Below are 12,386 nucleotides of genomic sequence, written 5' to 3'. Positions count from 1 at the left end.
AATTTCATTTTAAAAAATAATTAAAAATTTTTCAAAAAATTTTTGGAAAAAATTTAACCAAAAAACGGAAAATTTTTTAAAATTTAAAAAATAAAAAAATTATAAAAAAAAAAATAATTTTTTTAAAATAAAAAAAAAATTTAATGGAAAAAAAAATAAATTGCAAAGCAAAAAATTAAATTTTTTTTTTTAAGGGGAAATTTTTTTTAAATTGAAAAAGTTAAATTTTAATTTTTTTTGGTTTTTTTCCTTAAAAAAAATTTGGCAAAACATAATTAAAAAAATAAAAATTAAAAAACTTTAAAACAAAAATTAAATTTTAATAAAAAAATTTAATATAAAAAAAAAAACAAGAAAGGCCCAAAAACCGGGGGGCCATAAAAATTTCCCCATCCAAAAAAAAAATTTTTAATTTTCCTTGAATTTTAAGGGTTTGTATATAAAATGGAAAACCAAGGAAAAAAGGGAAAAAAAATTTTTCTTTTGTTTTGGGGAAAATTTAAACCGGGTTTGACCTCGTTTCCCCGCCCCAGAAAAGCGGTTGGGCTTGACAAGGAAATTTACAAAGGGGGCAATTCCTCCCCCCTTTTAAAAAAATTTAATTTATTCTTTATAAACCAACCAAACCAATAATTATTTTCAAACTTTTTTTTAATAATTGCAAAACTTGTCTTTAAATTGCAAATTTGAAAAATTACCAATTTTAAACCAAATTTCCATTTTAACCTAAATCCAATCTCCCCCCCCCTCCCCAAAACTTTTCCTTTTTTCCCAAAAACCTTTTTAAAACAAAAACCCTCCCAAATTTTTTTAAAAAATTAAAACCAAATTCAATCCTTAAAAAAAGGAAAAACTTTAAAAAAAAACAAAAATTTAATTCCCCCAAAATTTTTTTTTTCTTTTCCCACATTTTTTTCCTTTTTTTAAAATTGTAAAATTTCTAAATTTTTTAAACCACTTTTTTTTTAATTTTTTTTCCACCCTTTTTTTATTAATACATAACATTTCCCCTTTTATTTTTTTTAAAAATAAATTTCCCTTTTTAATTTCCCAAAAAAATTCCCCCCTTTTTCCTTAAAAAAATAAAAAAATATAATAAAAAATTTAAAAACCAAAAAATAAAAAAAAAAACTAATAAATTTAAAAAAAAATTTAATTTTAAACAAAAAAAAAATAATTTAAAAATTTTAAATAAACATTTTTAAATTTAAACCCAAACCTTTAAATTATAAAAAACTTATTTACCCCCCCCAAAAAACCAAATTTCCCCCCTTTAAATTAAAATTCCAAAATTTTTAAATTAACCAATAAATTTTCTAAATTCATTTTAAAACTATAAAAATTTTTAAAAACAGGGATCAAAAAATAACTCTTACTTTTTTAAAAAACCTTTATCCACCCCCCAAACAAAAAAACCTCTTTTAAACCCCCAAAAAGGGGGCACATAAAATCCCCCATTTAAAATTCACTATGATGTTCCTTACCAAATTCACTTTTTAAAACCCTTAATCAAAAATAAAAAAATTTTTTTAAAACCCAAAAAACCCCAAATTTTAAATTTTTTAAATATTTAAAATTTTAAAAACCAAAACCCTTAAATTTTTTTAATTCATAGAAAATCCCAAAAAAAATTTTAAAAAAATAAAATTAAAAAAAATACGTCCTTTTCTTTCCCTATTTTTTTAATTTTTAAACCCACTTTTAAAACCCCCCCAAAACCAAAATTTTTTATCCCTTTTTCTTTAATAACAAAAAACAAAAATAAAATTTTTAATTCAAAAAATGTAAAATTTAAAAGGCCCAACCCCCCAAAAAAAATTTCCAAAATTATTTTAAAAAACCCTTTACCCCTAATTTCCCCCCCCAAAAAAATTTTTAAAATTACCCAAACCAATTTTTTCTAAAATAAAAAAAACAAAATTTTTCCAAAAATTTTTTTTCCTTTCCCCTTTTTTCAAATTTTAAAACATAAAAAAAAAAATAACCCAACAAACAAAAAATTAACCAACACTTCCCAACCATTTTCCCAAAAAAAAAAAACCAAAAAGTTGGAATTATTTTTTTAAAATAATTTTTTAATTTTGAAAAATTTTTTGGGGTTTTCCTGGAATTACGGCCCGCTTTTTAAAAAGGGGAAAACACCAGGAGGGGGGCCCTGGTTTTTTAAAGGGTTTCCCTTTGAGTTTATTTTAGGGCTTTTTTTTTTCGGGGAATTTTTAAAAAGGAAACCCAAATTTTTTAAAATTAACATTTTTTTTAAAAGAGGGAACAAATGTTTTTTAAAAAAATTATAATAAATTGGAAAAAAATTGGGGCTAATAAAAATTTTTTAAAAATTTTAAAAATACGGGAAATTTAATTTTAAAAAATTTTCCCTTGTTGGTTTCCCCCAAAAAAATTTTTTTTTAAAAAAAAGCAAATTTTTATAATTTTTAAATTTAAAATTTTGAATTTAAAAATTTTAAAAAGGGGGTTTTGGCCTTTTAAAAAAATTCAATTTAATTAAAATTTTAAAATTTTTGGTTTGTTTAAAAAAATTTTTTTTTAAAGTAAAAATAAAAACCCCCTTTTTAACAAAAATTTTTTCTTTGTTATTTTATTAAATTTTTTTTCGGGGTTGGGAAACAAAAGTGAGGTGTCTTTTTAAAAAATTAAAAAATAATTTTTAAAAAAAAGGTTTCTTTTGTTTTTTTTCCCAATTTTTTGGGGAAAAAAGGGAAAACCCCTTTTTAAAAAAAACATAAAATTTTATAAAAAATTTTTTAAAAAATTGTATAATTTTTAAAAATTTTGAAAAAAAAAGGTTTAAAAAATTTTTGGGAGAGGGGGCAAATAAAAAAATACTTTTTGGCCCCCAAGCCCCGGTTCCTTTTGGTTTAAAAAAATTTGGAACTTTAAATTTTTAAAAAAATTTTTGGCTGGTTCTTTTTTTGAATAAAAAGGCCAAAAAGGGTTAAGCTTTTAAATTTATTTTTTGAAACCAAAAAGGGGGGCTTTAAATAATTAATAATTTTCGGTTTTTTTATTTTTTTAAAAGGGAAAAAAATACTTCATTTTTTTTAAAAAATTTTTAAACAAATTAAAAATTTATTTTAAAATTTTAAAAAAATTTAAAAACAAGGGGTGGTTTACAGGAAGTTTTCCTTTCCCCCTTTTTAACTGGGGGGGAAAAAAACTTTTTAAAACACATTACTTTTTTAAAAAAGGGGGGGAAAAAATTTGTTCCGGAAAAATATTAGGAAAAATAAATTTTTTTCAAATACCAATAATTTGAGACCCAAAAATTCCCAAAAACCAATTCTTTTGGAGAAAAGGGGGGCCGAATTTTTTTAAAATTAAAAAAAAAAAAATGGGGGGGTTTTGCTTAAAAAAAAGGGTATTTTTTAAACCCTTTGAAAAATGGGTTAAAAAAATTGGGGGAAAATTAAGTTTTTGTTAGAATATATGAGGTTTACTTGCATTCTTTTTTTCACAAAAACTTAAGTAGAAAAAATACATTAAAACATTTAAATCTAAAAAAAATAAAAAGACAGTAGAAAAAAAACAGTTTCCCAAAACCCCGTTGGGATTAAAACTACTTATTCCCGAAATGAAAATATACGAGATTAGTTTACTAAAATATAGAAAAAATTGAAAAATTTTTTTATTTTTTTTTATTTTTTTGAACCCCTGTCTCCTTTTTTTTTCTTTTACCTTTGTTGGTTTTGCTCCGTTTGTTGATTTATAAAGGGGCGAATTTAAACAAATTTCCCCAAAAAGGGCCCCTGATTTCAGTAGTTAATCTGGGTTTGAATAAAAAATTTTTATCGGCCCCTTTTAAAAGGAAAATATGGTAAATTTAAATAAAAATTGGAGAATAGCAAAAAAAGTAGGATTTAGTTGGGAAAAACATTTAATCATTTTACCAAAGGGGCCCCCTTTCGCCAAAGGAAAAATTTAATGGTGTTGGGGATGAAAGATAAAAATTTTTTTGGTGCCATTTGTCCCTGGGTTTTTTTTGTAACAAATTTTTTAAACATTTTAAAAAAAAATTAAAAAGGAAATTTTTAAAACCGCAACCAACTGTTTAAAAACCCTTTTGAAAAATTATTCCCCCAAAAAAAGGGGTTTTTCCGTGGGAATTTTACCAAAAAGTTTAGGGGAAAACGTTCAAAGAACAGGGGGTTCACATTTTTTGTTTTACCCTTTCTGCAACCAATGGTTTGGTTTTTTTGGGTTTTAATTGAAAAAGGGGGCCCGGGTTTTTTTTAAAGGGAAAAAAAATGACCAAAACCCAAGGGCAAATATATTTTTTTTTGAAGGTTTTGGGATGGATTTGGGGGGTTTTTTTAAAGGGGTTAATAATAATTAGAAAAAAAAAGGTTTGGTTTCATTTTTTAAAATGCCCGGCCCTAAAATTTTAATTTCTTTATTATTCCGTTTTTATTTGGAAATTTTTCCTTAAATTTTTAGTGGTCTTTTTTTAAAAAGGGGTTTTGGATTTGGTTCAAAAATTTTATTGGGGGGGATATTTCCTCAAAAAGGTTTTAAAATTGGTTTAAAAAATTTTTGGGGAAAAAAACAATTAACAATTTTAAAAAAAAGTTAACAAGGAGGGATTTTTCCCCTTAGGGAAGTAATTTTTTTTCAAAAAATTTGTACCCCCAAAATTTTTCACCCAAAAAACAAAAAATTTTTTACTAGGGTTGGGGGGGGGGGGGGGTGGGGGGGGGGGGGGGTGGGGGGGGGGGGGGGTGGGGGGGGGGGGGGGTGGGGGGGGGGGGGGGTGGGGGGGGGGGGGGGTGGGCCCAAAAAAGGGATCAAATCATCTGGTGATAGATAATATGAAGAGTAAATGTACTTAAGATTGGTAGTGCTTGTGTGGGCATTCTAGAGTGTGAATGGGTACAAAACATTTTGTACTAATATTTTAACCTAAAATAGACAATCCAAGGACAATCTGCAGCTATTCAATATAGGTGACTTTGTTGTCATTTTGTTACTGTGGATGAAGCGTGGATCCACTACTTACACATCTGAAACTAAAAAAAAGTCCAAACATTTGGGTTGGCAGAGGAGAGGGTGAATAAAAAAAGTTGAAGGACTGTTTCTTCAGCTGGTAAGGGTTATGGAACTATTTGGTGGGATTGCCAAGGAATAATCTTTGTTGATTAATTGCAAAAGGGGTACAGTGGTTGCAGGTGTATATTATTAATTATTATTGAAATGATTAAAAAATTTTAGTTACAAGAAAAACATGCACAAATGGTCCACAAAAAGGATTTTTTCATCACTACAAGGCACCAGCTCAATCCTCTGCAGTTATATCAGAATCAGAATCAGAATCAGAATCATTTTATTGTCGTCCAACAATTACAAAATTGTATTGGACAAAGTCAAGTGTGATATTAAAAAATATCACTAAGTAGGCCTACAGAGCAGACTAAAATAAATTACAATCTATATCTACGTTAAAAGTTTAAAATTGTAAGTCACTAAAATTATCATTAAAAAATCTCATCTACAGAATAAAACGTTTTTCTCTTGGAGCCACCTCTGCAACAACATTCTTAAACCTACCAAACAGAAATTGATCTAGCACTTAATGGTAACTTATTGAATAGCCTAGCTCCGGTTATTGCATAGTTCTGTTGAGTTTTACTTAACCTAGCATATTGTACATCAATTGTATTTTTAATTCTAGTGTTGTATTCATGGTTAAAGCTTCTAAGATTGAAAGAGTCAAGATTTTTCCTTAACAAAAACTAAACTGTGTAATATATATATACATGGAAGCGTAAGTATACCCAGTTCTTCAAAAAATGGCCTACAGGACTCATTGTCGCTAATTCCTACTATACAGCGTATGGCTTTCTTTTGCCACTTAAACACAGTCTTGGGCTCCACTAGAGTTGCTCCCACACCCACAGGTAAAACCCCGATACAGAAGGTGTACATTAAAAAAAGCGTAATATGCACTAATGACTAGATTAAGACTTGTATACAATTTTAGTTTTTTTTAGTAAGAAATATCACTCTTTGCTAATCTAATACATAAATGGTTTGTATGGATTCCCAAGTTAAGCTTTGAGTCTAAATTGATACCAAGTAGTTTTACAGACTTATTTTCAGCATTACGTAAACTAAAGACAATTTCCTCGGTTCTTGTTATTATTAAACAGTTAATTTATTAGCAGAGAACCAGAGATAGGACCTTTCCCTCATATAGCCCATAATGACATCATTTAATTTTGAGTCTCTGTCTGATGATAACGCAGGAGTAGTATCATCAGCATACAAAACAAACCTTACCAGGGACAAATTTAGGGAGATCATTAATGAAGACAGTAAAACAAGAAGGGGCCCAAGACTGAGCCCTGGGGGAACCCCGCTTGCTACCCTCCTTAAGTCCTGATCTCTGGTCACCTTACTTTGACAAGTGAAGTCTATTGCCTCAAAATATAAGACATAATCAAAGACAAAGCATTGTTCTCCAGACCATAATATTTCAATTTTTGAATGAGTTCATCATGAGGTACAACGTCAAATGCCTTACTTTAAGTCCAATAACACAGCAGCTGTTTCTTCCTTATTTTCAAAGTTATTCAATACATAAGAGACAATATTATCTACAGCTTTAACAGTTGACAGATTTTTCCTAAACCCCATACTGAGATGAAGAAATCAAATTATTGTACTCAAAATAATATTTCCAATTGGTTTTTTCACAATAGTCTCTATTAACTTTGATATAACGGGTACTAGGGCAATAGGCCGATAATTGTTTAAATTCATTTTGTCACCCTTCTTATGCAAAGGTACCGTTATTGTTATTTTAAGGCACTGTGGATATATTCCATCAGTAAGCACCCAGTTTATCAGCTGTGTTAAAGGATAGATTATAACATCTAATATTTCCTTTAATACAAAGTTGGAAAGTCCATAGGACATCTTCTGATCTGGAATTTACTTAACCTATACACAGAACTATATACATCTCTACTATTTTACAACTGTCCACTTAAAACTACACAGGCCAGGGGGTTTAATACCTGACGATTTCAACATATCAACAGAACTTGCTACATCTAAAATATCACAGCTAATTTTTTTAAACACATTAACAACATTAATAAAAAAGCTATTAAAATCATCAGCTGTTATTGGGGATTTTTTCTTTGGCTTTGTTAGGCACACGACCTGTTTTCAGCGTTTATAACTTTCCATGCAGCCTTACATTTATTGTGTGACTCAAAAATAAAACTTTTCATTTGCTCTTTTTTTAGCCAAAATTAAATTTTCCTGCCTATACATTTTCTTAAGCCTTACCATGAATTGCCATGCACTGAGGATCAGTCCTTCCTTTTTTCATGACTTAAGTCTAGCAATAGCCTCTTTATTTCCCTTAGCAGAGGAGTGTGTACCAGTTCAACTTTAAGCTTTTTGACTTATATCTAGGCTACTATGGTTGACAAGACTTTTCTTTTTTAGAGGGCATGATTCATTCAAACAATCAGATAAAACTTGCAGAAAAGTTTGAAAAAGCTAACTCAACATTAGTTACTGTTAAAAAGATGCTATCCCAGGTTACAGATCTTAACCTATGCTTAAGTCTATCTAGACAAGGTTTGCTCAACGGCCTATGTGTTTTCAAATGTACCGTGACTATTTTGAAAAGATTTCAGGAAGATGAGGTTAGGTGTTGCATATTATAATTTAAAAGTAATGCACAATGGTCAGAAGATGAGGTTGGATAATTTCACAGGTAAGGCATTGAGGGGTGTAGGTTAGTGATAAAATTATCAAGACAGGAGGCAAGGCGGGTGTGGGCTTGGAAATTTAAACAGACAAAATCAAGAGATCGTAGAATATTTACCAAAGTTTTGCACTTTAGGGTCGTCACTTTTTGGATCCATTGTTTATATCGCCCGCAATTATCATCTTGAAATTTCTGTAATTTATTTACAAAAGTCAATAAGATTAGCCAGCTTCTCTGTAAAGATGTCGACTGACGAATCAGGTGTTGTACGATATACAGACACAGTCAGTAAGCGCAAAGTATTCAGATTCAGATTCAGATTCAGAAATTCTTTATTCATAAAACAAATGCACAGATTGTACAAATGAATAGCGTCAATCATTAGTTAATAAAAAAATTAATCTAACATCAACTTATAAAATATTAACCAACATAAGCATTAGTACTAGGATTACTATTATAATTTTTAAGGTGTATTTCATGCCACAGTTGCTAGAATAAAACATTCATTCATTATAAGTTATGGTATAAATAGTTATCTTATACATATAAACAGACACATACATACATAAATACATATACACAGACACATATACACGTAAATAACATATAGAACATGTTGAGCTAAACCAGTCAATTAGCCCTTTCAAAAAATTCCTTGGAATGAATATATAGGTCTTATTTAGTAGATATTCTTTAAGTTTAGTTTTGAAATTATTTGTGTTGTAGTTAGTTTTCAACTCAATTGGTAAATGATTTAGGAAAACTTTTTCCCCATGTACGAGGTTTTTCTTTTTATAAAATTCCAAGTGATGAGAATCATTAGATATATTGAACGTTGGTATTATATTGATGTTTTCTCTCTGTTAAAGCAAGATTGCAGAAACGCACAACGTAATTTATAAGTTTCAAATATGTATAGATTGTAGACAGTAAATATTTGGAAGTTCCCTAAAAATTATGCTTAACTGAATCTCTCCTCTTTAATCTCTTTATTAAATTTCTAATAGCGTGCTTTTGTTTAACTAGAATTTTGTATAAATTATGTGATGTGGTAGCTCCATAGATAGCTATACCGTAAGCAATGTGGGAATTAATGAGAGGCATAATAAATTGATTTTAGAGATTCTACACTGCAAAACCTTAGCCAATCGTCTCAGTGCATATAGACCACTGGAAATTTTATTTAAAAACATAGTCCACATGTTCATTCCAACTTAAGTTTTTATCTATAATTCAATCCTAAAAATTTTGTGCTATAGGCATTTAGCAAATTGTTCTTCCTCAATGAAAATGTTGGGTTGAACCCTGTTTTAGAGCTTGTTTTGTGGAAAAAGAGATAAAATTTGATTTGTTTTGAGTTTAAATATTAAAAGGGTTTTACTTATCAAGAAGTCTTTTATCATTGATAGACCTATAAAAGCGGACATCTCAACACTTTCAACACTTTTTCCTGAGATAACCACATTTGTGTCATCAGCATATTAAAACAGACAGCAGGAGCTTTCTCCAACCAATAAAGGCAACTGATTTATATAACAAAGAAAAGAAGTGGACCTAATATTGATCCTTGTGGGACTCCATGATGCTTTACTGTTCTTAGTTTTGAATTAAATTTGTTTTTAAAAAACAATATCGAGTACTGTTTGAAACATGCTCTATTTCAACGTATTGCATCCTATTTTGAAGGTAAGAACTAAACCATGCAAGTTCCTTTCCCATAACACCCAACATTTTAAGAGTACTTATTAATTTACAATGTGACACACTGTCAAATGCTCTGGTCAAGTCCAGAAATACTCCAATCACGTGTTCTCCCTTATCCACTGAATTGATTATTGAATCAATAAACTCGATACCGGCGGTAATTGTAGATCGTCTAAAAGTAGGAAAAACTATCACCAGCGGACTTCAAATTGCTTAATTTCACACAGGCAATGGATGTCAACAACTTCAAACGCAATGTAAAAAAGTGTTTTTCACAAAGATTGCCACTCCGCCAAATGAAGTAGGCCTACAATAACGAGCAGCTAGTAGAAAAACCTTGCTGGTTGATTAAAGCAATATTTCATCGTCCACACACCAGTGTTCGTTAATGCAAAGTATGTCACAATTGACATCCTCAAGGAAAACATCCAACTCGTTAACTTTATTTTTAATTGACTGAGTGTTTATGTGCACAAAATTTACATCCAATTTCGAACCCAGATATAGATTGAGAAGGAATTGGATCACTCACCCTAACTGCAAACTTTGGTAGGCCTAAGTTACCAAAACTCACACCATGGTTTGATTCCAAAAAAGACACACTAGGAACATTATGAGAATTATTCTTCTGATTATATCGAAAACGAGCCACATAAGTCCCAACTGGCCAGAAATCTGCATCATACACTTTTTTCCCAGAGGGTAACGGGAACACTAACCTTTAAAAGAACTATAACCAGGGTACCTGTTCTTAAGTTTCGTAACTCCATAGTTACCGTTAGCACCTTCATTAATATATCTTTTCACGGCCATACAGTCAACATCCTCATCAAACCTGGATACCAAACAGAAACCTACTCTTCTCGACAACTTTGAGTTGGTCATTACTTGTTGCACGTCCCGTAATTAAAATCAGCGCGATTTCGGTTTTGCAGTTTATTGAAACCAATATTTACACCACGCTTTCTTTTGGCTTGAACTACTTTGAAATCTGTACGATCGGATTCAACTTTACTCATCTTCGTAACTGTCCCTGGTTCTGATAGTGAACGTTTACCCCAAACAACAGTGGAATAGGAATTGGCGACTGGAAACAGAACTGCCTTGCTTAGAGTTGGGAGACTGAGTATTTTGTCATGAAGCCTTACAGTTGTTTGCCCATTAACACGACTCAATTGGATCTTCTGCAGGCTTAGAAACTTTTTCCTTCCTCTTTGGAATAGTTATTTCCCTCAAAAAGCTGTTTGACGGTACAGAATTTCGTCTGCTTATGCATGAAGAGTTGTCAGAGTTAACCACTGGAGTCAAATCAAAGTCATCATCAATAACCTCACTAATGTTAGTTTCACCATCAGTCCTATTCGAATTATTTACCGAATATAATGAGCTTGTATTTTTAGGTGTGGCCCAGTAGTGGCCGTATCAGTGATTGAAATGTGGTTTCAAACTAAATCCTACTTCTTGCTATTCTCCAGAGTTGATTACTTAAATTACCATATGTTTCCTGATATTAAAATGAGTGCCAGATAAGAAGAGATTTTATTCAAATCAGGATATAACTACTGAAATCAGTGCCTATTTCGTGGAATATTGATAAATTCTACACTTGGATAGAATCAACAAACTGGAAGCAGCACCTGACAAAGTGTATAAGTGTATAAAAGGAGACAGTGTTCACAAATAAATATAAAAAATGTGAATATATGTCTAATTTTTGCATATACTTAGTAAACTAATCTCGTATATATCAGTTCTGATAAGTGAGATTTAATCCCAACTGGTTTTGTGTAAAGCTGTTAGTTTCTAGGCTAAGTCATTTATTATTTTTAGATTTGAAATGTTTGTTATGTGATGTTTTCTACTTATAGTTTTATGTGAATAATGAGATGCAAGTAAACTCTCATATATTACTGAACATAAAACTTGAAGTTTTCCCTAAGTGTTTAGTCATGTATTCGAAAGGTTAAAAATACCTAGTGTGCGTACACATTTTTATTTAATCTTAATATCGCCACCTGGTCTCCAGGTGGTTTCAGAATTATGTGGTCTCCAGATATGTGGTATTCAAATATTTCAGGAACTATTTTACTACCTTAAAATGTAATGTGTTTAGAGTTGCAGTTGATTGAGAAAAACTGCCTGTAAGCTGCTTGATTAATTATGTAGTGATATTTTACTAACAAATTTTAACTGTTAGAATGTGTCAGCTATGTAGTATTGCTCTGTCCGTTAATGCGTAATGTGATATGTCCAGTGCCCCATGAGCCCTCAGGAAACACCACACCTTACCACTCGGAGCCGCTGTGCCCGTAGTGGTCTATGAGAGAGAGCCCAGTTCCATCATTTCCTACGCTCTCAGGCTGCCACGATTACCGGACAGGACTGGAGGACTTGCGAGCCAAGCGGATCTCTGTCAGTGACCAGCCTCTGCCCAGGTTTTACCTTTTTTTCATAATTTTAGATATACAATTTTTAACTTGTGGTTATATCAAATAGATGTTTAATTTGAACAAAACAGTGAAGTGATTCTAGTTCCAAAAATGGAAAATTACAAAAGAAACACTTTTTGTAAAATTACTTAATTATGATAAAGACATTCCACTTTGTGTTTCAATGAGTAAATTGAATTTAATAGACATATACAAGCACAAATTTAGTAAAAATGGAACATGAGTGTTACTTAAAAAAAAAAATGTTTAACAGACCAGAAATTTTAGGAATGAATTCAAAGTTGCAATTTTTTTTAAAAGTGCCATAAACCGGTACCTTGTTTTCATTGTAAGGATATAAAAAGTAAGTTATTTATTTATAAATTATTTGCTTTACATGTCTAAACGCAGAAGTAAAACAAGCTAAATTTCAATATAACTCCCGTTATTGTAGTCATATTTAAAAATATTAGCACCACTTATACAATTGTATTATAATATTATAACTTGTA

At 30.3% G+C, this 12,386-nt stretch overlaps 1 protein-coding gene across 1 annotated transcript in view; it reads left to right on the top strand.

Moving 5' to 3' along the window:
- LOC124355549 (AP-5 complex subunit zeta-1-like) overlaps positions 1 to 12,386 on the top strand; it is an 86,063-nt gene that overhangs the window by 71,942 nt on the left and 1,735 nt on the right. The gene's annotated exons all lie outside the window — the stretch shown is intronic.

This window comes from Homalodisca vitripennis, chromosome 2, assembly GCF_021130785.1.
Source record: "Homalodisca vitripennis isolate AUS2020 chromosome 2, UT_GWSS_2.1, whole genome shotgun sequence".
Taxonomy (NCBI): domain Eukaryota; kingdom Metazoa; phylum Arthropoda; class Insecta; order Hemiptera; family Cicadellidae; genus Homalodisca; species Homalodisca vitripennis.
The sequence above is the reverse complement of the archived record's forward strand: the minus strand, read 5'-3'. Positions and strand labels throughout refer to the sequence as shown.